We start from the raw sequence: 27,798 nt of genomic DNA on the forward strand, positions 1-27,798 counted from the left end.
TTGTTGCTAAGCAACAGCAGGAAATGAACAGGCCTCACCTCCTGCTGTGTCCTGCCGCCGGGACCGCCGCCACTGCTCCTGCCGCCGCTCCTGTGGGGACCCTCGCTAGGCCAGAGAGAGGTAGGAGACCCCCGCCGGCCCCGATCGCTTCCCTGATCACTGCTCAGTAGGGCAGTGATTGGTCGGTTGTTCTGACCGATCATTCACGTGATCGTGAGGTGGCACCCGTGCCACCTCACCCTTTTTTTCTGGGTCACCGGGTCACCAGAGACCCCATTGACCCGGAATCACCGCAAATCTCCGGTCTGAATTGACCAGCGATTTGCAGCGATCGCCGACATGGGGGGGTCTCAGGGCCCCCCCAGGGGCTTGCACGAGGTGCCTGCTGATAGATATCAGCAGTCATCCCAGTCTGGTCCCCGCCCGGTGCGCAGCCGGGACCTAAATTCCCTCGGGCGTACAGGTACGCCCTGGGTCCTTAAGTACCAGGGTGTCGGTACGTACCTGTACACCCTTGGTCCCTAAGTGGTTAACACAAATGTACAATGGTTCCTAATAAAAAATATGAAGACGTGCTTTTTAACAACACTTATACTGTATTCCGTTTTTTTTATTTATCAGTTTCCATTCATTCAAAAAGTTATGTAAAAATGAAACTAGTTATTTTCAGATTTGGAGCATATGTGACAGGAAAAGGGTTAAGGTATCAGTTTCAGAATCTGCCTTCTGTGTGTTTGGTCTTGAATTGATGTTTTAGGCTATGTTCACATCAGCGTTGTGGAGCTCTGTTATAACTGCTGATAACAGGGCTGGGATGGAGGTTGTGTCTCTTCTACTATACTGTATAGGACAGTGTTTCACAGCTCCCAGTATGCCCAGACAGCCAAAGGCATAGCCCTTACAGTAACATTTTCTGTGTTGCCCTTAGCTAAAAAATGAAAGCTGAGCTTTTATTGGTTGTTTTAGGCAGCAAAGAGAATCTTACTATAAAGGCCATGTTCACACAGTGGAATATATGTGGAATGTCCACACATTTGCTTGATTTGTCGGCACTAAAACAGCATGGAGATGCACCATCTGCAAAGACGACAATGCATTTTTCGAGCGGAATCTGCTAAAATACTGAACCGATTCAGTGTTTCTGCAGACACTGAAATCGGGATTTCCGCTGTGTGCACAATGCAGCAAATTCCTATTAAAAGACGCCTAATATTTGTCATGCTCTGTGTCTAACATCTATAGCAAATTCTCCACATGCAGCTTTACTATGAGAGTATGTGTACTTTTATGGAGTACTTTAGTGGAATTGACAGGAAAATACAAGTGAAAAAAGGAGCTGCCTGAGCTCACTTCAAAGCCGTTGAGTAATGGCTGCTATCAGCAGCCAGGACTCACTGTTAATGCCAGACATTTGAGTGATCACCGATGCCAAGCATTGACCCTTTAGATGTTGTAAATAAGAAGTTGATTGTGGATTGTAAAGGTGCTTAAATACAGGTGTTGCATGGTTATGGGGACTGATCGGGTACTGCACAGTGCAATCACAGGGTCCCAATCAGCTAAGATGGCGGCCGAAGGTCTCTTACCCTCCTCTGTGCCTTCCAATTGTTGCACCAAAATAATTATTTTTGACTTTGCCATATACTTTGTGGTAAAATGAGTGATCTCATGGTAAAGTACAATTGGTCCCACATAAAACAAGCCCTCATATGGCACTGCAGGTGGAAAATTAAAGTGTTATGGCTTTCAGTTTTCAAAAGGCAAAAATGAAAAATCACCGCATCCTAAAGGGGTTAATTATGACTTGAGTGTCCACGAGGGGCTCATGTTCGAGTTTTACCTAAGGCTTCAAAAAGTCTAGAGCTGTGGCCACATAAAGCTTTAAACTCCCTATGAGAGCCGGCCTCACCTTCACAAGTCAGATCTTGAGATTCTCTGCGGCCAGCATCAGCCAATGAGGAGACAGACATCTTTGCCAGCATCAGCCTCCTCATTGGTTGATGATGCTGAGCTGCCTGGTGCCGACATGCAGGGGGCACCCCATGATCCTTTATTGCCCAGGAGCCCCATGAGTTGTCAGTCCACCCCTACTATTCTTGTGGAATATAACAAATGTACCACATGTTCCTGTTGAACAGATGTTTACATTTCTGCATGAAAAACTGACAGTTTCGGTTGCCTTTTAACTTGCTTAGCATGCTTACACCTCATATTTCTGTATGATCGAGGACTTAAAGGAGAAGCATACCTATGAAGACAGCTTTTTACTTGGGCCTATCTGCTTGTTACTTGGACTTTTAGTTCTGTTTGTGTGCATGGAGCACAAGGTGAGCGGGCTTCTGCAGAGTTTCTTATGTGGGCACTAACCTCTCTGTTTTTCATGTTGCATGTAAACAATACCTTTGGGACAATGTCACTATTCCTCCTAGTACTCAGTGCCCTCCTAGGTTGTTCCATTTAAATTGCATGTTGCTTTATTCTATAATGATTTGTTTCCTAAAAAAAATTTCTGCTACAGATAAAAATGTTAGTCTTCATTGTCTTTCAGAGCACGATTTGTGTGAAAAAAGCACTTTATCTGTTGTACTAAGCAAGCTGTATATCCTTTTTGTCTTACTATAAAGTATATTAACAATTCTTTAATACATTCTTCTGTGTGCATTACACTTTTACTATATACTGCTTGCATAGTTAAATTGGCCACTACTTGCACATTTTGGCGCATACCGTATAAGCACAATAATTTGTGACTATTTAGTGTGTTTACACAACATGTGCCACTGTCTGTAACAGTGCATGGGGTTCATGTGATAAGGAGTTGTCTCTGGCGGCCCGGGCAGATTTTGTGTAATTTAGGGTAGGGTCACACGCAAAAAATCCACAGCCTATTTGACGCTGCGGATACGCTGCCGGTGTGAGGTGTTTTTTTGCGCCACCGTAGATCCATGCGTCCGCTCCTCCCCCAGCTCTCCGAACATTTCCGAAGCTATAACTGGGGGAGGGCAGAGCAAGGGGAGGGAGGAGGTTCACGCCCCCTCCCTCATCTCCCCTCCCTGAGCTCGGCTGGACGCAGATCTCTACGGCACGCCCCCTCCCTGAGGACATAGATCTTCACAGCAGGTCCCCTCCCTCATCTCCCCTCCCTGAGGACGTAAATCTCCACGGCAGGTCCCCTCCCTCATCTCCCCTCCCTGAGGACGTAAATCTCCACGGCAGGTCCCCTCCCTCATCTCCCCGAGCTGAGGACGTAGAGCAGTGCAGGAGCAGTGCTCCCAATGAGCTCTATGTGTAAAGGGGGACATACTGTACGGGCTAAAGGGGGACATACTGTACGGGCTAAAGGGGGACATACTGTACGGGCTAAAGGGGGACATACTGCACGGGCTAAAGGGGGACATACTGTTCAGGCTAAATGTCCCCCTTTAGCCCGTACAGTATGTCCCCCTTTAGCCCATACAGTCTGTCCCCCTTTAGCCCGTACAGTCTGTCCCCCTTTAGCCCGTACAGTCTGTCCCCCTTTAGCCCGTACAGTATGTCCCCCTTTAGCCCGTACAGTATGTCCCCCTTTAGCCCGTACAGTATGTCCCCCTTTACACATAGAGCTCATTGGGAGCACTGCTCTACGTCCTCAGCTCGGGGAGATGAGGGAGGGGACCTGCCGTGGAGATTTACGTCCTCAGCTCGGGGAGATGAGGGAGGGGACCTGCCGTAGTGATCTATGTCCTAAGGGAGGGGGCGTGCCATAGAGATCTGCGTCCAGCCGAGATGAGGGAGGGGGCGTGAACCTCCTCCCTCCCCTTGCTCTGCCCTCCTCCAGTTCTAGCTTCGGAAATGTTCGGAGAGCTGGGGGAGGAGCGGACGCATGGATCTACGGGGGCGCGAAAAACCACCTCACACCGGCAGTCACAGAGCAACTGCAGAGTGAGTTCAAGACGTTTGTCACATGACAGTAATGGTCTGGGGTATTGTTGTTTGGAAACATGATAGTCATGAAACATGTCAGTCATGATGATGTCATAAAAGAATCCTGCAATTTTGGTAAAAACTAGAGCAATGTCTCTCAAGCGCGGTCCTCAAGACCCCCCAACAGGTCATGTTTCAGGATTCCTTAATCTTTCACAGGTGATGCCTGATTCACTGACCATAATTATATCACCTGTAAAAAAAAAAAATATATAACCTAAAAAACATGACCTGTTGGGGGGGGAATGGGCTTGAGCATCGCTCTTGAGAAACACTGGGTGTGTATGGGCAACCTTCAGGTAAGCTGTTTATTTGCTTAAAATTTGTACAGTTTTGTGCAGTTTACATAGCACCACACCAACAACAATTTTATAAATCATAATACATTTGAATAAAACACGTGCCACTCCTAAGGGTTTCAGGGGCCCAGCAGATGCCTTATTGGCTCCCTGGGGGGGGTCAACCTCCACTTGTAAAGCTAATGACTATTGGGCTGTAGTAATTTTTAAGCATGGCTAATACAGTCGTTAACTGGTGGAGTCATGGGTGCGTCTGCATTTTACTCTGAGAATAGAATATGCAGTTGCAAACTGTAGATCTGGTAAAGCGAGAAAGTGTAATCCATGACTTGCTCTATCTATGTGCAAGTAGATGTAGCGTTCACACTAAATAAAAGACATAAAGTGTCACTGTCACTTAAATTTTTTTTGACATCTCACATGGACAATAAAAGTCTACGGAGCTGCCGAGTCAAACATTGACACTTAGAACCCAACCAATCAAAACTTTTTACATGTCCAAAGTTTTCCTAAGTGACAGTGCCCATTTGAGTAAACTAGAACTAAAACTGTAACCCCCATGAGGTAATTGTGTTTGTGGTGTCCCGGTATCGTATTTCATACTGTACCTTCGTAGAGGTCCCCATAGTCAGAGTCCCTTGGAACGTCGGGATCCCTCTTCTTTAGGTATCCCCTCGTCACCCCTAAGTTGGTTCATATTTGTATAGAAATTCATATAAATATAAGTATAAATATGTATATATTCAAATGCCTACCTGTTCAGCATAACAGGACCTGCTGGTCATGTGATTAGGGTCAGGACTCTATGGTTTTGCTAAAGGACCTTTGGTGGTTCTCATGACGTGTTCACCCACAATGCAATGTAACGGTGAGTGACAGTTGTTATGGACCAATCCAAAACGGCCAGCCCCTGCCCATATAAGGGAGCTGCGCCATCTTGATCCCTCTCTTGGGTTGCTGACTCTGGAAGAGGTAGGACCTCCGCAGCTTACAAGACAATTTACTAGGCCAAAGCCTTGCGGCCTTGGCCTATAACAAAGCGGTTATACTAAGCAATTCTTTGCTACTCACCGCAAGATCACTGGACCTAAACGCACCCTTAAATCCAGCGGATCTATGCTACAAAATCTCTGAGAAGCTAAATTGAGCTTATCTGATCCCAACCAACTGTCATTCGCTGCTCAGCTATATCTATAGAGACTCTGTTATCTGTACTGTTACTATTGCTGCATGTACAGAAGTTCTTCAGTAAATGTTCCTGCAAGTTTTCAGTTAACAGTGGTTGTGGACAATCCTTTAATTTACATTCACCTATTGCTCTTGGGAAGGGTGGCAATAGGCCTATCAAGATTACCGTATTTTACCCTCACCCTGGCGTCACGAGTGACAAGGGTTAACAGCGCCCTTTATTGTTCTAAACAGCAACACTCTAACTTCCCTACATCCCACAAGGCTTTATCCCCCAAGGTTACGACATGTTTGTTTCAGGCTGTGTTCATACTGCCATGAAGCTTGGAACCTCTAACAGTTCTGTCACATTTGACTATAGGAATAGGCAGCTGCATGTTATCCTTGCCATCAAAATTGCATACACCACAATGGAACTACCGGTAGGTCAGACCCTAGTGTACTGTAAGTCAGTGCAGTCCATTGGGCACTGTTGGTCGTCCAGAGTAATCAGCAGAGTGGTATGCCTTTCAGTGTTAATAATGGCCTTGATGCATGTCTGGACAAGACTCCAAGTACAGAGATAGTGGCATTTTCTATGTTGTTCCAGCAGGCACTAATGCAGAACTGACAACAGAAAGTGACAACAGCAGCCATATTAGTTGTCACCATTCCTTTAGCCTCAGAAACATTGTAAAACTGTCTCTTTCTGATAAACTATAATGACAAAATGCTGTTGTCTATTGATGAGTATCTGATTCAAAAGTGATGACCAATTAATGTCAATATTTATATTAATAATGAAAAATGTGAACTACCAAATGTTGACCTGCTTTACATGAAGCCCAGAAATACTCATTAACCCCTTGGGGACCGAGCCCATTATGACCCTAAGGACCAGAGCGTTTTTTGCACATCTGACCACTGTCACTTTAAACATTAATAACTCTGAAATGCTTTTACTTATCATTCTGATTCCGAGATTGTTTTTTCGTGACATATTCTACTTTAACATAGTGGTAATTTTCCAATTTTTAAAAATGTTTTCAAACTCACTATTTTTCAGGGACCAGTTCAGTTTTAAAGTGGATTTGAAGGGTCTTCATATTAGAAATACCCCATAAAAGACCCCATTATAAAAACTGCGCCCCCCAAAGTATTCAAAATGACATTGTCAGTGTTTTAACCCTAGGTGTTTCACAGGAGTAGCAGCAAAGTGAAGGAGGAAATTCACAATCTTCATTTTTTACACTTGCATGTTCTTATAGACCCAATTTTTGAATTTTTACAAGAGGTAAAAGGAGAAAATTTGTACTTGTATTTGTAGCCCAATTTCTCTCGAGTAAGTACATACCTCATATGTCTATGTTAAGTGTTCTGCGGCCGCAGTAGAGGGCTCAGAAGGGAAGGAGCGACAAGGGGATTTTGGAGAGTATGTTTTTCTGAAATGGTTTTTGGGGGGCATGTCGCATTTAGGAAGCCCCTATGGTGCCAGGACAGCAAAAAAAAAAAAAAAAAACACATGGCATACCATTTTGGGAACTAGACCCCTTGAGGAACGTAACAAGCAATAAAGTGAGCCTTAATACCCCACAGGGGTTTCACGACTTTTGCATAATGTAAAACATTTTATTTTTTTTTTCACTAAAATTTTGGTTTTCCCCCAAATTTCACATTTTTGCAAGGGTTAATAGCAGAAAAGACCCCTCCAAAATTTGTAACCCCATCTTTTTTGAGTATGGAGGTACCCCATGAGTGGACCTGAAGTGCACTGCGGACGAACTACAATGCTCAGAAGAGAAGGAGTCATATTTGGCTTTTTGAGAGCAAATTTTGCTCGGGGGGCATGTCGCATTTAGGAAGCCCCTATGGTGCCAGGACAGCAAAAAAAAAAACACATGGCATACCATTTTGGAAACTAGACCCCTTGGGGAATGTAACAAGGGGTAAAGTAAGCCTTAATACCCCACAGGTGTTTTACAACTTTTGCATATGTAAAAAAATATATATATTTCACTAAAATGTTGGTTCCCCCCAAATTTCACATTTTTGCAAGGGTTAATAGCAGAAAAGACCCCCCAAAATTTTTAACCCCATCTCTTCTAAATATGGAAGTACCCCATAAATGGAGCTGAAGTGCACTACGGGCGAACTACAATGCTCAGAAGAGAAGTAGTCACATTTGGCTTTTGGAGAGAAAATTTTGCTTGGGGGGCATGTCGCAATTAGGAAGTCCCTGGTGCCAGGACAGCAAAAAAAAAAAAAACACATGGCATACCACTTTGGAAACTAGTCCCCTTGGGGAACGTTACAAGGGGTACAGTGAGCATTTACACCCCACTGGTGTTTGACAGATCTTTGGAACAGTGGGTTGTGCAAATGAAAAATTAAATTTTTCATTTTCACAGATAATTTTTCCAAAGCTCTGTCAGACACCTGTGGGGTGTAAATTCTCACTGCACCCCTCATTACATTCCGTGAGGGGTGTAGTTTCCAAAATGGGGTCACTTGTGGGTGTTTTTTTTTTTTTGCTTTTGTCAGAACCGCTGTAACAATCAGCCACCCCTGTGCAAATCACCTCAAATGTACATGGTGCACTCTCCCTTCTGAGCCTTGTAGTGCGCCCGCAGAGCACTTTTATGGATATTTATCAACGGGTTTAGTCAGGTTTTCTTTACTATAATTGTCGCAAAATTGTCGCAACTGCGACTACGCGATTTTTCGTGCGACATTTTGACTGGATAGCGAGAAAAGCAAGTTTTCCAAAGATTAACTACGTAGTAAGAATTTTAAAATGGACTACGGGTAGTCAGGTATTTAACTGCGACAGTTGCAACTGCGCAAAAAAAAGTCGCAACAGGGTTAAAAATTTACTAAATTTACTCAAGCTCAAACATGGAGCAGAAAAAGCTACTACCAAAGTAAAAAAGGAAAAATTGCTTACGTGAAAGAAAATTATCAACAGGCTGAAACCAGTTGATAAATAAGTCACACAAGCAAAAAAGTAAGGAAAAAATTACTAAAAAAAAAGAATACATAAGCAAACATTGATAAATGTCCCTCTTTGTGCCCACATATGGAGTATCTCCGTACTCAGGAGAAATTGCGTTACAAATTTTGTGGGGCTTTTTTCCCTTTTACCGCTTGTGAAAGTATAGGGCAACACCAGCATGTTAGTGTATTTTTTTACACTAACATGCTGGTGTAGACCCCAAACTTCACCTTTTCATAAGGGGTTAAAGGAGAAAAAGCCCCCCAAAATTTGTAAGGCAATTTCTCCCGAGTACGGCGATACCCCATATGTGGCCCTTAACTGTTGCCTTGAAATACGACAGGGCTCCAAAGTGAGAGAGCCATGTGCATTTAAGGCCTAAATTAGTGATTTGCATAGGGGTATTGTACGTCAGTGATTCCCAAACAGGGTGCCTCCAGCTGTTGCAAAACTCCCAGCATGCTTGGACAGTCAATGGCTGTCCGACAATACTGGGAGTTGTTGTTTTGCAACAGCTGGAGGCTCTGTTTTGGAAACATTGCCGTACCAGACGGTTTTCATTTTTATTGGGGAGGGGGGGCTGTGTAGGGGTATGTGTATATGTAGTGTCTTTTACTTTTTATTTTGTGTTAGTGTAGTGTAGTGTTTTTAGGGTACAGTCACACGGGCAGGGGCAAAACTACAACTCCCAACATGCCCTTCAGCTGTCTGGGCATGCTGGGAGTTGTAGTTTCGCAACAACTGGAGAGACACTGGTTGGGAAACATTGTCTGTTTCCTAACTCAGTGTTTCCCAACCCGTGTGCCTCCAGCTGTTGCAAAACTATAACTCCAAGCATGCACTGATAGACCATGCATGCTGGGAGTTGTAGTTTTGCAACAGCTGGAGTTTCAACTACAACTCCCAGCATGCCCTTTGGTAGTCTGATCATGCTGGGAGTTGGTGTTTTGCAACAGCTGGAAGCTAATTTTTTCTTTGAAAAAATGTGCATCCAGCTGTTGCAAAGCTACAACTCCCAGCATGATCAGACTACCCAAGAGCATGCTGGGAGTTGTAGTTGGAACTCCAGCTGCTGCAAAACTACAACTCCTAGCATGTATGGACTATCAGTGCATGCTGGGAGTTATAGTTTTGCAACAGCTGGAGGCACACGGGTTGGGAAACACTGAGTTAGGAAACAGACAATGTTTCCCAACCAGTGTCTCTCCAGTTGCTGCAAAACTAAAACTCCCAGCATGCCCAGACAGCTGAAGGGCATGTTGGGAGTTGTAGTTTTGCAACATCTGGAAGAGCACAGAATGGAGACCATTATACAGTGGTCTCAAAACTGTAGCCCTCCAGATGTTGCAAGCGTGCTGAGACTGCCCAGGCATGCCGGGAGTTGTAGTTTGACAACATCTGAAAGGCCAGATGTTGCCGAACTACAACTCCCAGCAGGCCTGGGCATGCTTGGAGTTTCGGTTTGCAACATCTGGAGGGCTGCAGTTTTGAGACCACTGGGATAATGGTCTCCAATCTGTGCTCTTCCAGATGTTGCAAAACTACAACTCCCAGCCTGCTGAGACTGTCCAGGCATGCTGGGAGTTGTAGTTCTGCAACATCTGAAGGGCCAGATGTTAGAGAACTACAACTCCCAGCATGGCTGGGCAGGCTGAGATGTGTAGTTTTGCAATATCTGGAAGAGCACAGATTGAAGACCATTATACAGTGGTCTTCAAACTGAGGCCCTCCAGATGTTGCAAAACTACAACTCCCAGCCTGCCCAGACAGCCAAAGGCTGCCTAGGCATGCTGGGAGTTGTAGTTTTCAAACTAATAGCAGCAACAGTGAAGATCACTGGATCTTCACTGTTGCTACTAACAACGCCGCCGACGTCCACTTAACCTCCAACGATCCGCAGCCGCTCCTGGTCCTCCGCTCCTCTGGTCCCCGCCGCCGCTGCTCCTCCAGAGATCCAGGTACCGCGGTCCCTCCGGTCCCCGCCACCATCTTCTTTCTTCCCCTGGTCTCCCCGCACGCCTAGGGGCGGGGAGACCAGGGGAAGTTAACCCTGACCCCGGCCTGAGGCCTGTGATAGGCCATTCACAAGAGAACGGCCTATCGCAGATGATAGGAGCGGGGTGGCAGGGTGCCACCTTGCTCCTATCAGTTAGGATGATTGGGGTTGTCTATGACAACTCCGATCATCGCCATTTTCCAGGGCTGGTCGGGTCACAATAGACCCGATTTAGCCCGGAATAGCCGCAAATCGCAGGTGCGATTTCACCTTCGATTTGTGGTGATCGCCGACATGGGGGGGTCTCAGGACCCCCCTTGGCGATGTCAGGGAATGCCTGCTGAATGATTACAGCAGGCATTCCCCTCAGATCACTGCCAGGCGCCACGGCAGTGATCTGTTTTTGCTAGGACGTTTGAGAACGTCCTCGGTCCTTAACTACTCTAGACCGAGGACGTTCTCAAACGTCCTATGTCCCCAACAGGTTAAGGGTAGGGTCACATGTAGCTTATACGCTGTGTATTTCACGCTGCAAGAAATCCACCAAGCAGTGGTAAATATGCAGCGTAATGTGCTATAAGCAGACACACAGGGCTTTCCAGCATGTAGGGTATATATACGCTACGTGTGACCCTGCCCTAAAGAGGATCTACAGTGGGGCACAAAAGTATTTAGTCAGCCACCAATTGTGCAAGTTCTCCCACAAAAAGATTAGAGAGGCCTGTCATTTTCATCATAGGTATACCTCAGGGGTCTCAAACTGGTGGCTCTCCAGATGTTGCAAAACATCAACTCCCAGCATGTCTGGACATGCCCAGACAGCCATTTGCTGCAGCTAGCTGCTGTCGGGAATGCTGAGAGTTGAAGTTTTGCAACATCTGGAGGGCCACCAGTTTGAGACGCCTGGTATACCTCAACTATGAGAGACATAATGAGAAAAATCTATAAAATCACATTGTCTGATTTGAAAAAAATGTATTTGCAAATTATGGTGGAAAATAAGTATTTGGTCAATAACAAAAGTTAATCTCAATACTTTGTTATATACCCTTTGTGGGCAATGACAGAGGTCAAACCTTTTCTGTAAGTCTTCACAAGGTTTTCACACTGTTGCAGGTATTTTTGCCCATTCCTCCATGCAGATCTCCTCTAGAGCAGTGATGTTTTGGGCTGTCGCTGGGCAACACGGACTTTCAACTCTCACCAAAGTTTTTCTATGGGGTTGAGATCAGGAGACTGGCTAGGCCACTCCAGGACCTTGAAATACTTCTTACAAAGCCACTTCTTCATTGTCCGAGCAGTGTGTTTGGGATCATTGTGATGATGAAAGACCCAGCCACGTTTCATCTTCAATGCCCTTGCTGATGGAAAGAGGTTTTCACTCAAAATCTTATGATACATGGCACTTCTCATTCTTTCCATTACACAGATCAGTTGTCCTGGTCCCTTGGCAGAAAAACAGCCCCTAAGCATGATGTTTCCACCCCCATGCTTCACAGTAGGTATGGTGTTCTTTGGATGCAACTCAGCATTCTTTCTCCTCCAAACATGACAAGTTGAGTTTTTACCAAAAAGTTCTACTTTGGTTTCATCTGACCATATGACATTCTCCCAATACTCTTCTGGATCATCCAAATGCTCTCTAGAAAACTTCAGATGGGCCCGGACATGTACTGGCTTATACAGGGGGACATATCTGGCACTGCATGATTTGAGTCGCTGGCTGCGTAGTGTGTTACTGATGGTAGCCCTTGTTACTTTGGTCCCAGCTCTCTGCAGGTCATTCACTAGGTCCCCCTAGGATTTTTGCTCACCGTTCTTGTGATCATTTTGACACCATGGAGTGAGATCTTGCGTGGAGCCCCAGATGGAGGGAGATTATCAGTGGTCTTGTATGTCTTCCATTATTGCTCCTACAGTTGATTTATTTACACCAAGCTGCTTGCCTATTGCAGATTCAGTCTTCCTAGCCTGGTCTTGTTTCTGGTGTCCTTCGATAGCTCTTTGGTCTTGGCCATAGTGGAGTTTGGAGTGTGACTGTTTGAGGTTGTGGACAGGTGTCTTTCATACTGATAAGCTCAAACAGATGCCATTAATACAGGTAAGGAGTGGAGGACAGAGGAGACTCTTAAAGAAGAAGTTACAGGTCTGTGAGAGCCAGAAATCTTGCTTGTTTGTAGGTGACCAAATACTTATTTTCCACCATAATTTACAAATAAATTCTTTAAAAGTCAGACAATGTGATTTTATGGATTTTTTTTCTCATTATGTCTCTCATAGTTGAGGTATACCTATGATGAAAATTACAGGCCTCTCATCTTTTTAAGTGGGAGAACTTGCACAATTGGTGGCTGACTAAATACTTTTGTGCCCCACTGTATCAGCTGTCTCACATCAATTTTAGTGAAAACTTGTCTGGAAAATTGTGTCTTTAGAACTCTGTGTTATTTGACTTTTATCACTCATAGAAGTATATGACTAAATTGACAACTGGGTGTTTTTAGATACAGTTGTGTCCATACACTGTTTGACACTGGCCATTCAGTACTAATAGTGTCAGACTGTGAAGGAACCTGCACCGTTGACAATTTTAATGGTAACACACAGTTTTCACTTTTTTATACATTTCTAGGAGGAATAACATTTAAAACAGCACCACACAGAATTATGAGATATGATACAACAGAATATACTTTCATGCAAGAATAGTGGAAGTGATGGACACAAAAACCATGTATGAAGGGATGCTGCTTTATCACTGCTGAATCCCCAGCAAAAGTTCAGGATAGTTGGAAACTATTTGAGTTTTAACTTGTGTAGCGTACCACTTGGTACATAAGAATGACTGTACAAAATAGACAAATGATAAATTCCCCTCTATAGGAGAGATTTATCAAAACCTGTGCAGAGAAAAGGTTGACCAGTTGCTCATAACAACCAATCAGATCACTTCTTTCATTTTTCAAAGGCCTTTTCAAAGATGAAAGAAGCAATCTGATTGGGTGCAATGGGCAACTCAGCCACTTTTCCTCTGGACAGGTTTTGATAAATTTTCCTCTGTGTTCCTAAAGCTGCCCAAAAGTACCCAAAACAATTCAAATCAACAAATCTCTGCAACATCTGTGGAAGGAGCAGAATTATTGCTCCCATATTTATGCAGACCTACAACTAATTTATCATTGCCTCTATGGCTGAGTAAAGAGGTATTCTGATTCCATTGCCTGCTAGGGCTGTAAAATACAAAAAAAAAGTATTTTTTTTAAATTTATTTTTTAACCTCTTCAGGACACAGGGCGTATGGATACGCCCTGCATTCCGAGTCCTTAAGGATTTGGAATATCCATTTTCCTTACAATTAGAGAGCTTCAAAGTTAGAAAAATGCTAAATTTTCAAAATTTTGGGATTTTTCACCAAAAAAGGATGCAATTAACGCCGAAAATTTTGCACCAAAATAAAGTAGAATATGTCACGAAAAAACTATCTCAGAATCAGAATATTCGGTAAAAGCGTTTTCGCGTTATTAATTCATAAAGTGACAGTGGTCATAATTGCCAAAAAGGGCTCAGTCCTTAAGGTGAAAAAGGGCTGCGTCCTTAAGGGGTTAAACAAAAAACAAAACAGCTGACATCCCACAGCAAAAGCTAGGATTAGCAAAATTTATATTCCAAAGTTTTAAACCCACTTGGATGTCATTTAGGTGGTTGTAGGGTCCTTTATTTAAGTTTTGTATCGGGCTCAGTCTTTTTTTCATTAACCCCCTTTGATGACACAAAGATTTGTAACGAAAGGATACGCCAAATGGAAAAGGATTTGGGTAGACTAGAGGAATTGTCAGAACTCTGGCAACTGAAATTTAATGTGGATAAGTGCAAGATAATGCACCTGGGGCATAAAACCCTCGGGCAGAGTATAGAATATGTGATACAGTCCTAAACTCAGTATCTGAGGAAAGGAATTGAAATAATTCAGAAGAAGTAAAGGTAGGCAGACAATGTAATAGAGCAGCAGGAAATGCCAGCAAAATGCTTGGGTGTATAGGAAGAGGTATTAGCAGTAGAAAGAGGGAAGTGCTCATGCAGCTGTAGAGAACATTGGTGAGGCCTCACTTGGAGTATTGTGTGCAGTACTAGAGGCCGTATCTCCAGGATATAGATATTTTGGAGACAGTTCAGAGAAAAGCTTTTGGAGAGTGTTCAGAGAAAAACTAGTACATGGTTTGAAGGATAAAATTTATCAGGAAAGGTTAAAGGGGTATTCCAGGCAAAAACTTTTTTTTTTTTATATATCAACTGGCTCCGGAAAGTTAAACAGATTTGTAAATTACTTCTATTAAAAAATCTTAATCCTTTCAATAGTTATTAGCTTCTGAAGTTGAGTTTTGCTGTTTTCTGTCTAACTGCTTTCTGATGACTCATGTCCCGGGAGCTGTCCAGCTCCTATGGGGATATTTTCCCATCATGCACAGCTCCCGTGATGTGACATCATCATTGAGCAGTTAGACAGAAAACTTCAGAAGCTAATAACTATTGGAAGGATTAAGATTTTTTAATAGAAGTAATTTACAAATCTGTTTAACTTTCCGGAGCCAGTTGATATATGAAAAAAAGTTTTTGCCTGGAATACCCCTTTAAAGGACCTTAACATGTATAGCTTGGAAGAAAGAAGAGACAGAGGGGATATGCTAGAAACTTTTGAAAACATAAAGGGAATCAACAGTATAAAGGAGGAGAGAATATTTAAAAGAAGAAAACCTACCAGAAGAGGACATAGTTTAAAATGTGAGGGGCAAAGATTTATGCAGTAATATGAGGAAGTATTACTTTAATGAGAGAGCAGTGGATGCATGGAATAGCCTTCCTGCAGAAGAGGTAGCTGCAAATACAGTGAAGGAGTTTAAGCATGCATGGGATAAGCATAAGGCTATCCTTCGTATAAGACAGAGATAGGCATAAGGCTATCCTTCATATAAGATAGAGATAGCCTTATGCCTATCTCTATATTATATGAAAGGCTATCCTTCATATAAGATAGATATAGGTATAAGGCTATCTTTCATAAAATATAGAGATAGGCATAAGGCTATCCTTCATATAAGATAGAGATAGGCATATGGCTTTCCTTCATATAAGCTAGAGATAGGCATAAGGCTATCCTTCATATAAGCTAGAGATAGGCATAAGGCTATCCTTTATATAAGCTAGAGATAGGCATAAGGCTATCCTTCATATAAGATAGAGATAGGCATAAGGCTATCCTTCATATAAGATAGAGATAGGTATAAGGCTATCCTTCATATAAGATAGAGATAGGTATAAGATAGAGATAGGTATAAGGCTATTCTTCATATAAGATAGAGATAGGTATAAGGCTATTCTTCATATAAGATAGAGATAGGTATAAGGCTATTCTTCATATAAGATAGAGATAGGCATAAGGCTATCCTTCATATAAGATAGAGATAGGCATAAGGCTATCCTTCATATAAGAGAGAGATAGGTATAAGGCTATCCTTCATATACGATAGAGATAGGTATAACGCTATCCTTTATATAAGGTAGATATAGGTATAAGGCTATCCTTTATATAAGGTAGATATAGGTATAAGGCTATATAATGTAGGGACAAGTACGATTCATATTCAGAATATTGGGCAGACTAGATGGGCCAAATGGCTCTTATCTGCCGACACATTCTTTATTTCTATTTTTCCTTTGTCTAACACTTATAAACAGAAGCACTGTAATTATGTCACAGAATTTCGTCCATCATAATATTGTGCCTACTTGGCAACAGAAGCTTTAGACACGGACTTTATACTGATAACCTATTATTAGTATAGTTTAGTGTTATTCATATTACTTTATCAATAGGTATTTGTGAGTGATATTGTGCATTTTGTTATTTTGTAAGTTTTAAATAAGTTTAACAAAAAGCTTGTTAAAAAGAATGTATATATGAGTTATATATATATATATATATATATATATATATAGATGCAAATCATAAAATGTTGCAGTATCTTGTAATACCTTTTTTATTGGACTAACAGCATTTTGTAGAGACAAGCTTTCGGGATTCCTCCCTTTATCAAGTCCAAAGCAAATCTATATTATATGAAAGGCTATCCTTCATATAAGATAGATATAGTTATAAGGCTATCTTTCATAAAATATAGAGGTAGGCATAAGGCTATCCTTCATATAAGCTAGAGATAGAGATTTGCTTTGGACCTGATAAAGGGAGGAATCCCGAAAGCTTGTCTCTACAAAATGCTGTTAGTCCAATAAAAAAGGTATTACAAGATACTGCAACATTTTATGATTTGCATCTGCATCACTGGACTTATATGGCTACTCAAATTTACTATATATATATATATATATATATATATATATATATATATATAATTAGGGAGAGAGAGATATGACAGAGTTGGTCAAGCATTTGTGGCTCCTCTTTGGAATCTCCTTTCCTGGTGACTAATATCTCAAAATCCAAAAGAATGGGAGGGAAATGACCCTGCAGACTTTCTCAATTTCCTGACAATCTGCTTCTGGAGTTCATTTCCCAGTAATAAACTACTAATATTTAACAATTAGGATGTTTTGTGCAATTGCTTGTTGTTTGACCAGTTAGATACAATGGTTTTAAATATTTAATATTGTGGATACATTTTAGCATGTTAATTAAAACATGCACACTATGGGGGTTATTCATCAAGAGTGGTATAGGTGAACGTCTTTTTACCCCATTAATTCATGTGGAGGAAACTGTGTACCTGCACCAAATGTACTACACGGTGCAGTGCATGTGATAAATCTGGTGCTGATCACATTTCTTACTTCAGTACTCCACTTTGTATGGTGATTCCTCTGCGACTTTTTGTGCAACATTTTATCCCGTGCGACAAAATGTGTGACTTATTAATAATGCTTTCAACAGTCAGTTTTCTAAGCCAAGTCAGGGCTGGTGTAGATTTGCACCTAACCGAGCGCAGTTGCGACAAAATATGCGACCAACTGAAAAGTCACATTTCATGAATACCTGACCACTGCATGATTTCAACTGAAATCATGACTTGGTATGTTTATTTAGAAAAACCTTCTAAAGCAAAAGTCGCAATAAAAAGTCTCAAAACAGCATCTGAGACCAACTGTGAGACAAATGTACACCACAAAACCGGGGTAAAACCAATGATAAATTCCCCCCTATATATTAATAATTGTTATGATACAATATACTGTATATTGTTCTACTTAAAAAGCCCCTGTAATATTTTTTTCTGATACAGGAAGTGCCGGAAAAATGAGTGGGGCTTTTTCACTTGGGACACAGTGCCTTAGCTTTTAGCTTATCCCAGATTCATCAGTAGGGTGTGTGCTTTATCTATGAATCTGGCACACTGCTTGCAGATGGAGCAACCCGTTTAATGACCAAAAACCACCTATTTCCTCTGCCAGGCATAATATTAAAACAGGTCCAGTAAAGAGGGAGGGAGGAATTCAGGGCAGGCCAGACAGGTACTGGTAGTGGGGGACTCAATTATTAGGCGGACCGACAGGGCGATCTGTCTCAAAGACCAGGATCGACGAACAGTGTGTGATCTTCCTGGCGCTCGAGTTCGGCACATCGCGGATCGGGTTGACAGGTTGCTGGGTGGGGCTGGAGAGGACCCAGCAGTCATGGTACATATTGGCACCAATGACAAAGTAAGAAGTAGGTGGAGTGTCCTTAAAAATGATTTCAGGGACTTAGGCCGCAAGCTTAAGGCAAGGACCTCCAAGGTAATATTTTCTGATTTATTACCTGTACCAAAAGCCACACTAGAGAGGCAGCAGGAGATTAGGGAGGTAAACAAGTGGCTCAGAAGCTGGTGTAGGAAGGAGGGGTTTGGGTTCATGGAGAACTGGGCCGACTTCTCTGTCGGACTCCGACTCTACCAGGGGCGGGCTGCACCTCAATGGGGAGGGCGCAGCTGTGCTTCGGGAGAAGATGGTTAGAAGGGTGGAGGAGTGTTTAAACTAGGGACTGGGGGGGAGGGAACATACAACATAGAGGGGGAAGATAGTGTAGATAGAAAGGGGGGACTTATTAATGTACCTGGAGGTGGAGCGGAGGGAGGGGTTAGAATAGTTAATAGCCATAGGCTTCATAGAAAAAAAAAACAACACACCATTGAATTGCATGTCGACTAATGCCAGAAGTCTGTCCAATAAAACTGACTAACTGGAGTTGATAATGTCTGAGGATGATTAATACATAGTGGGTATAACAGAGACTTGGTTGGACGATAGCTGTGACTGGGCGGTGAACATACAGGGTTATAGTCTATTCAGGAAGGATCGGACAAAATGGAAAGGGGGAGGAGTTTGTCTTTATGTGAAGTCCAGCCTTAAGGCCGCAATGTGGGAGGATATATGGGAGGGAATCGATAATGTGGAGTCATTATGGGTAGAAATATATGGAGATAAAAAAAAAAATTCTGATAGGGGTTTGCTATAAGCCACCAAATATAACGGAAGAGGCAGAAGATCAATTACTGAGGCAAAAAAACAAGCCAGCAAATCAAAATGATGTGATAATAATGGGGACTTTGACTATCCTGATATAAACTGGGAAACTGAGACCTGTGAATCTCATAAAGGAAACAGGTTTCTGACTATAACTAACGACAATTATCTGTCCCAAATGGTGCAGGGCCCGACCAGAGGCGGTGGTTAATGTTAACCAACAGACCTGACAGAGTAACTAATGTGCAAGTAGAAGGTCACCTAGGAAATAGTGATTATAATATAATACATTATAACTTGTTCTTCAATAAGGGAATCTTGTGAGGGGCCACAAAAACAATAAACTTTAGGAAGGCAAAGTTCGATCAACTCAGAGAAGCCATTAACAATATAAAATGGGATAATGTCCTCAAAAACAAGAATACCGACACTAAATGGGAGACATAAAAAATATCTTAAACTCTCACTCTAAGATGTATATACCTTATGGGAATAAAAGGGTCAGAAATAAAAGAAAACCAATATGGATGAATAAAAACGTTAAGGGGGCAATAAATGACAAAAATAAAGCATTTAAACTACTAAAACAGGACGGCAATGAAGAAGCATTAAAAAGCTATAGAGAAAAATGTAAACTATGTAAAAAACTGATAAAAGCCGCAAAAATAGAGACAGACAGACTCATTGCCCTAGAGAGTAAAACTAACCCCAAAATGTTCTTTAACTATATAAATAACAAATGGGCCCTTTAAAAAATGATGAGGAAGAAATTATAAACGGGGATAAGGAAAAAGCAAATATATTAAACACATTTTCATCCACTGTATTCACAGAGGAAAATGAAATGCCAAGTGAAATACAGCGAGATAAAGTAAACTCCCCAGTACAGGTCACATGTCACAGTCTAATCCAGGAAGAAGTACAGTGCCGCCTACAAAAAAATCTAAATAGACAAATCACCAGGTCCAGATGGCATTCACCCCCGTGTTCTAAATAAATTAAATAATATAATAGACATATCCCTATTTTTAATATTCAGGGACTCTATAGTAACAGGGACTGGCGCATGGCAAATGTGGTGCCAATATTTAAAAAGGAGTCAAAAGGGGCCCCTGGGAATTATAGACCTATTAGTTTAACCTCTTTTGTATGTAAATTGTTTGAGGGTTTTCTAAGAGATTATATTTTGGAGTATCTTGATAAAAATAAATGTATGATTCCATATCCGCATGGGTTTATGAGGGATCAGTTCTGTCCAACTAACCAGACTTACAATTGTTTAGTCTTGAGAAGAGACGTTTAAGGGGGGATATGATAAACGTATATAAGTATATTAATGGCCCATACAAAAAATATGGAGAAAAACTGTTCCAGGTTAAACCCCCCCAAAGGACGAGGGGGCACTCCCTCTGTCTGGAGAAGAAAAAGTTTAGTCTCAAGGGGCGACACGCCTTCTTTACCGTGAGGACTGTGAATTTATGGAACGGTCTACCTCAGGAACTGGTCACAGCAGGAACAATTAACAGCTTTAAAACAGGATTAGATACATTCATGGAACAATATAACATTAATGCTTATGAAGAAATATAAAATCCCATCCCTTCCCCAATATCGCGCCACACCCCTACCCCTTAATTCCCTGGTTGAACTTGATGGACATATGTCTTTTTTCGACCGTACTAACTATGTAACTATGTAACTATGATCAGCTTTCATGAGGAGGTGAGCTCCAGATTGGACCAGGGGCAATCGCTGGATGTCGTATATCTGGGTTTTTCCAAAGCATTTGATACAGTGCTACATAAAAGGTTGGTGCATAAAATGAGAAGGATGGGGCTGGGGGAGAATGTTTAAGTGGGTAAATAACTGGCTCAGTGATAGGAAACAGAGGGTGGTTATTAACCTCTTCAGGACACAGGGCGTATGGATACGCCCTGCATTCCGAGTCCTTAAGGACACATGGCGTATCCATACGCCCGTGGGAAATCCGGTCCCCACCGCTAGCCGGTTGGGGACCGGAGCCGGATGCCTGCTGAAATCGTTCAGCAGGCATCACGGCATATCGCCCAGGGGGGTCATGATGACCCCCCATGTCGACGATGGCCGCAGATGGCTGGACAATTCAGCCCAGCGATCTGCGGGGGATTCCGGGTCAATCGGGTCTCCAGTGACCGGGTTACCCGAAATTACAGGCTGTTTGGGGCCGTCTCTGACGGCCCCGAACAGCCATATCTAGCAGGGGTGAGGTGGCACTGGTGCCACCTCACGATCGCCCTGATTAGTCGGCCGGTTTACCGGCCGACCAATCAGAGCTCCTGCTGCGGGTGTCACTCCTGCAACCCGCTCTGCCCCTCTTCCGGAGGACGTGATCGGGTGTGGGAAGAGGACCCCGGCAGCTGGGGACCCCGATCCCCGGCGTCCCTGTTGGGATCGGGGCCCCAGGAGCGGCGGCGAGGGACTAACCTGCAGCGGCGGTGTGGATCAGCAGTTGGAGCTGAGTGACAGCCTCCTGCTGTTGCTTAGCAACAGCTCCCAGCATGCAAAAAGGGCATGCTGGGAGCTGTAGTTATGCAACAGCAGGAGGCAGACCACCACAACTCCCAGCATGAAAAAGTCTGGTACGCCACTGTTTCCAAAACGGAGCCTCCAGCTGTTGCAAAACAACTACTCCCAGTATTACCAGACAGCCACTGACTGTCCAGGCATGCTGGGAGTTTTACAACAGCTGGAGGCACCCTGTTTGGGAATCACTGGCGTAGAATACCCCTATGTCCACCCCATGCAAGTCCCTAATTTAGGCCTCAAATGGGCATGGCGCTCTCACTTTGGAGCCCTGTCGTATTTCAAGGCAACAGTTTAGAATCACATATGGGGTATCGCCGTACTCGGGAGAAATTGTGTTACAAATTTTGGGGGCTATTTTCTGCTTTTACCCTTTTTAAAAATTTTTAATTTTTGGGAAAACAAGCATTTTAGGTAAAAAAAAAATAAAAAATGTTCACGTATGCAAAAGTCGTGAGACACCTGTCGGGTATAAAGGTTCACTTAACCCCTTGTTACGTTCCCTGAGGGGTCTAGTTTCCAAAATAGTATGCCATGTGGGGTTTTTTTTTTTGCTGTCCTGGCACCATAGGGGCTTCCTAAATGCGGCATGCCCCCAGAGTAAAATTTGCTTCCTAAAAGCCAAATGTGACTACTCCTCTTCTGAGACCTGTAGTGCACCAGCAGAGCACTTTTTACCCCCGTATGGAGTGTTTTCTGAATCGGGAGAAATTGGGCTTCAAATTTTGGGGGGGATATTTTCTGCTATTACCCTTTTTAAAAATGTTAAATTTTGGGAAAAACAAGCATTTTAGGTAAAAAAATTTTTTTTTTAATTTACTGTATATACTCGAGTATAAGCCGACCCGAATATAAGCCGAGGCCCCTAATTTCAACCCAAAATCCCAGGAAAAGTTATTGACTCGAGTATAAGCCTAGGGTGGGAAATACATCATCCCCCCCTGTCATCATCCAGACCCTCATCATCATCACCCTGTCATCATCCCCCTTTCATCATCCCCTTGTCATCATCCCACACCCCCCTTCATCATCCCCTTGTCATCATCCCCCTGTCATCATCCCCACCCCCTTCATCATCCCCTTGTCATCATCCCCACCCCCTTCATCATCCCCTTGTCATCATCCTCTTGTCATCATCCTCTTGTGAACTATCCGCCCTCAGTGGTCTTCAACCTGCAGACCTCCAGAGGTTTCAAAACTACAACTCCCAGCAAGCCCGGGCAGCCATCGGCTGTCCGGGCTTGCTGGGAGTTGTAGTTTTGAAACCTCTGGAGGTCCGCAGGTTGAAGACCACTGCGGCCTTCGACATCATCCAGCCCCCTCTCACCCCCTTTAATTCTGTACAGTACTCGCCTCCGCTAGGCGCTGGTCCGGTGCTGCAGGACTGTCCGGTGAGGAGGTCGTCTGGTGGGATAGTGGTTCCGGGCTGCTATCTTCACCGGGGGGCGCCTCTTCTCCGCGCTTCGGGCCCGGAATAGAGGCGTTGCCTTGACGATGATGCAGAAGGACGTTGGTAATGAACGTACCTCTGTGTCGTCGTCAAGGCAACGTGACTATTCTGGGGCCGGGCCCGAAGCGCGGAGAAGAGGCCTCCCCGGTGAAGATAGCAGCCCGGAACCACTATCCCACCAGACAGTCCTGCAGCACCGGACCAGCGCCGAGCGGAGGCGAGTACTGTACAGAACTAAAGGGGGTGAGAGGGGGCTGGATGATGTCGAAGGCCGCAGTGGTCTTCAACCTGCGGACCTCCGGAGGTTTCAAAACTACAACTCCCAGCAAAAGTCATGAAACACCTGTGGGGTATTAAGGCTCACTTTATCCCATGTTACATTCCCCGAGGGGTCTAGTTTCCAAAATGGTATGCCATGTGTTTTTTTTTTGTTTTTTTTTGCTGTTTTGACACCGTAGGGGCTTCCTAAAGGTGACATGCCCCCCAAAAACCATTTCAGAAAAATGTTCTCTCCAAAATCCCCTTGTCGCTCCTTCCCTTCCGAGCCCTCTACTGCGCCCGCCGAACACTTTACATAGACATATGAGGTATGTGCTTACTCGAGAGAAATTAGGCTACAAATACAGTAAACATTTTCACCTTTTACCACTTGCAAAAATTCAAAAATTGGGTCCACAAGAACATGTGAGTGTAAAAAAGGAAGATTTTGAATTTTCTCCTTCACGTTGCTGCTATTCCTGTGAAACACCTAAAGGGTTAAAACACTTACTGAATGTCATTTTGAATACTTTGGGGGTGTAGTTTTTATAATGGGGTCTTTTATGGGGTATTTCTAATATGAAGACCCTTCAAATCCACTTCAAAACTGAACTGGTCCCTGAAAAATATCGAGTTTGAAAATTTTGTGAAAAATCGGAAAATTGCTGCATAACTTTGAAGCCCTCTGGTGTCTTCCAAAAGTAAAAACTCATAAATTTTATGATGCAAACATAAAGTAGACATATTGTATATGTGAATCAAAAAATGTTTTATTTTGAATATCCATTTTCCTTACAAGCAGAGAGCTTCAAAGTTCGAAAAATGCTAAATTTTCATTTTTTTCATCAAATTTGGAATTTTTCACCAAGAAAGGATGCAAGTTACCATAACATTTTACCACTATGTTAAAGTAGAATATGTCACGAAAAAACTATCTCTGAATCAGAATGATAAGTAAAAGCATTCCAGAGTTATTAATGTTTAAAGTGCCAGTGGTCAGAATTGCAAAAAAGGGCTTCGTCCTAGAGGTAAAAATGGGCTGCATCTTTAAGGGGTTAATGGTACTTATTCTGATTGGGTGACTGTTACTAGTGGGGTACCACAGGGGTCATTCTTGGGTCCTGTCATATTTAATATATTCATTAATGACCTTGTAGAGGTGTTGAATAGTAAAGTAGCAATCTTTGAAGATGATACTAAACTCTGTAAAGCGGTAAACACTATAGAGGACAGTGCACTGTTACAAATGGATCTGAATAGGTTGGAGGTTTGGGCTGGGAAGTGGCAGATGAGGTTAAACCCTGATAAATGTAAGGTAATGCACATGGGGAGGTAAAATAGGGGCTGGGATTATGTATTAAATGGGAGCACACTTGGGACGACTGATGTGGAAAAGGACTTGGGAGTCTTAGTTAACAGTAAATGTAGCTGTAGTGACCAGTGTCGGGCAGCTGCTGCCAAGACAAATAAAATCATGGGGTGCATCAATAGGGGGAGAGATGCCCACGAGAAGGAAATCATTCTACCACTGTACAAATCACTAGTCAGACCACACATAGAATACTGTGTACAGTACTGGGCACCAGTGTACAAGAAATATATAGTGGAGCTGGAGAGGGTTCAAAGACGGGCAACCAGAGTAATACGGGGAATGGGAGGACTACAGTACCCAGAAAGATTATCAGAATTAGGGTTATTTAGTTTAGAAAAAAGAAGGCTTAGGGGCGACCTAATAACTATGTATAAATATATCAGGGGGCAGTACAGAGATCTCTCCCATGATCTATTTATACCCAGGACTGTATCTATAACAAGGGGGCATCCTCTACGTCTAGAGGAAAGAAGGTTTCTACACCAGCACAGACGGAGGTTCTTTACTGTAAGAGCAGTGAGACTGTGGAATTCTCTGCCTGAGGAGGTGGTTGTGATGAACTATGTAAAAGAGTTCAAAAGGGGTCTGGATGCATTTTTGGAGAATAATAACATCACCAGTTATGTATACTAGATTTACAGGGACAGAACGTTGATCCAGGGATTTATTCTGACTGCCATATTTGGAGTCGGGAAGGAATTTTTACCTCTAGTATGAGGGTTTTTTGCCTTCCTCTGGGTCAACTCAGTAGGGACTCATTAGGGTTTCTCAAGCAGCGAGTCTGATCCCATTGACATGAATGGGATTTTTTGACGCATTATTTTTCAGGATTTTACAACCGAGTTAACGGGAGAATTTACAGGGTTACAATGGTAGTGTTAAAGGGGCATAATAGGAGCATACTTGACAGAGTGACTACCTTGTTTTATTTTTAGGTGGTTTTGTTGTCTTAATTTCATGCTAATTTTATAACATTGACAAATATTGGTTTATATTGTGCAATCTTCTCAGAAATCTCCCCCCATATGTATACAATACAGGTGCACAAGGAATGAACACCACATGACGTCCTATGTATAAGCTGCCTCATTGACTATATTATTTTCATATTGCAGTAAGGTTTCATAACAGATTTGTAAATTACTTCTATTAAAAAATCTTAATCCTTTCAGTACTTATAAGCTTCTAAAGTTGAGTTGTTCTTTTCTGTCAGTGCTCTGTGATGACACCTGTCTTGGGTACTGTCCAGAGTAGAAGCTAATCCCCATAGCAAACCTCTCCTACTCTGTGCAGTTCTTGAGACAGGCAGAGATGTCAGCAGAGAGCACTTTTGCCAGACAAAAAAAGAACAACTCAGCTTCAGCAGCTGATATTTATTGGAAGGATTAAGATTTTTTAATAGAAGTAATTTACAAATTTGTTTAACTTTCTGGAGTCAGTTGATATATAATACAAAGTTTTTTCCTGGATAACCCCTTTAAAATGTTATTACATATGGTGTAATATTATTAACCAGCAGGATTGCACAGGTTAACTATTTACTGGCAGATAACAACCCTGTTTCGGATCCAGACTTTTACAGATAGGAGTGCTGAAGGCCTTTCAGTAGAATTGACTGGGGTGCTGATGGCTCATCTGTGGAATTGACTGGAGTGTTGAGGGACCATCCGGGGAATTGACTGGAGTGTTGAGGAACCATCTGTGGAATTGACTGGAATGTTGAGGGACCATCTGTGGAATTGACTGGGGTGCTGAGGGCTCATCTGTGGAATTGACTGGGGTGCTGCGGGCTCATCTGTGGAATTGACTGGGGTGCAGAGGGCTCATCTGTGGAATTGACTGGGGTGCTGAGGGACAATCTGTGGAATTGACTGGGGTGCTGAGGGACAATCTGTGGAATTGACTGAGGTACTGAGGGACAATCTGTGGAATTGACTGGGGTGCTGAGGGACAATCTGTGGTATTGACTGAGGTACTGAGGGACAATCTGTGGAATTGACTGGGGTGCTGAGGGACAATCTGTGGAATTGACTGGGGTGCTGAGGGACAATATGTGGAATTGACTGGGGTGCTGAGGAACAATCTGTGGAATTGACTGGGGTGCTGAGGGACCATTTGTGGAATTGACTGGGGTGTTGAGGGCTCATCTGGGGAATTGACTGGGGTGCTGAGGGACCATTTGTGGAATTGACTGGGGTGCTGAGGGCTCATCTGGGGAATTGACTGGGGTGCTGAGGGACCATCTGTGGAATGGACTGGGGTGCTGAGGGACCATCAGTGGAATTAATTATTTGCCTCTATCTGTACAGAAAATCTTTTGCATGTCACAGAAACATGTCAAATTACCAATTGGGGTTTCAGTGCCATAACTTTTATTTGTCTGAACAGCTATGTGAGGGATCATTACTTGTGTGCTGTGTTTCCCATTTATGGCATTTGCTTTTTGGCATAAATAATGTTGTAATCTTGCAGTAAAAACATTTCAGCATGTGGTAACACCAATAATTTAGTACAAATGTTTTATTTTATTTTATTTGTATTTTTTTTAATGGGAAAATTATTTGAAATGTTGTACTATACTTTTACTGATCTCTATTACAGCATGCCTATGGCACAGTGTATTAGAAGTCATACAGAAGGCCCCCAGCTGTCAGGCGGTGTTTGGGGGTTCGATCAGAAAGATAACCAGATGGATACACAGCTTTTAACTATTGTGCCTAGATGCTTCGATCTCTAATGACTATGGCATTTAGGGGGTTACATGACTAGGATTAGAGGGGTAACTCCAATGCTGGTCACTGAAGGCAGGGTCAACTGCAGATGCTCAGCTGCTGTCATGTACGGACTGGGCTCAGGTCCTGAGCTTGGTCTATACGCCCCTAAAACAAACACATACTTATGCACACTTATACATTACCCTCCTATGTCTGTCTCCTCACTTAGCAAATCTTACTTCCTGGGACAGCAATGGAGGGGTCAGGAGGTCCCCAGATAGGAATGCAGCAGATAACAATGTGAGGAGAGAACACAGCACACACAACTCTGCAGAGAATGTTTCCTAGTTATAACCTGCTGTTTCACTTCTCCAAGCTCCATGCAATGTTCCTATCCCCCTCCTCTCTGACCCGATGCTGTCAACTGCTGGGTGAAGACTGTGCTATGTGTCCATTCCCAACAAAGTGCAAGGTCAGGTAGGTGAGCCCCACTAAAACTTCAACAGCAAGCAGT

The 27,798-nt window shown here is 43.0% G+C and overlaps 1 protein-coding gene across 6 annotated transcripts in view; it reads left to right on the forward strand.

Annotated features, from left to right (window-relative positions):
• Positions 1–27,798, forward strand: part of IRF2 (interferon regulatory factor 2) — a 195,274-nt gene that overhangs the window by 124,225 nt on the left and 43,251 nt on the right. Inside the window, exon 1 of one of the 6 annotated variants that reach the window (XM_056560147.1) lies at positions 13,584–13,620. The exons of 4 other annotated variants lie outside the window; for them this stretch is intronic. The gene's annotated coding sequence lies outside the window, so the exon portion shown is untranslated. Of the gene's footprint in view, positions 1–13,583; positions 13,621–27,650; positions 27,762–27,798 lie in introns of those variants that run through there. One more of the 6 variants, XM_056560145.1, reaches the window with a different exon arrangement.

The sequence above is a fragment of the Hyla sarda genome, chromosome 1 (genome assembly GCF_029499605.1).
Source record: "Hyla sarda isolate aHylSar1 chromosome 1, aHylSar1.hap1, whole genome shotgun sequence".
Taxonomy (NCBI): Eukaryota; Metazoa; Chordata; class Amphibia; order Anura; family Hylidae; genus Hyla; species Hyla sarda.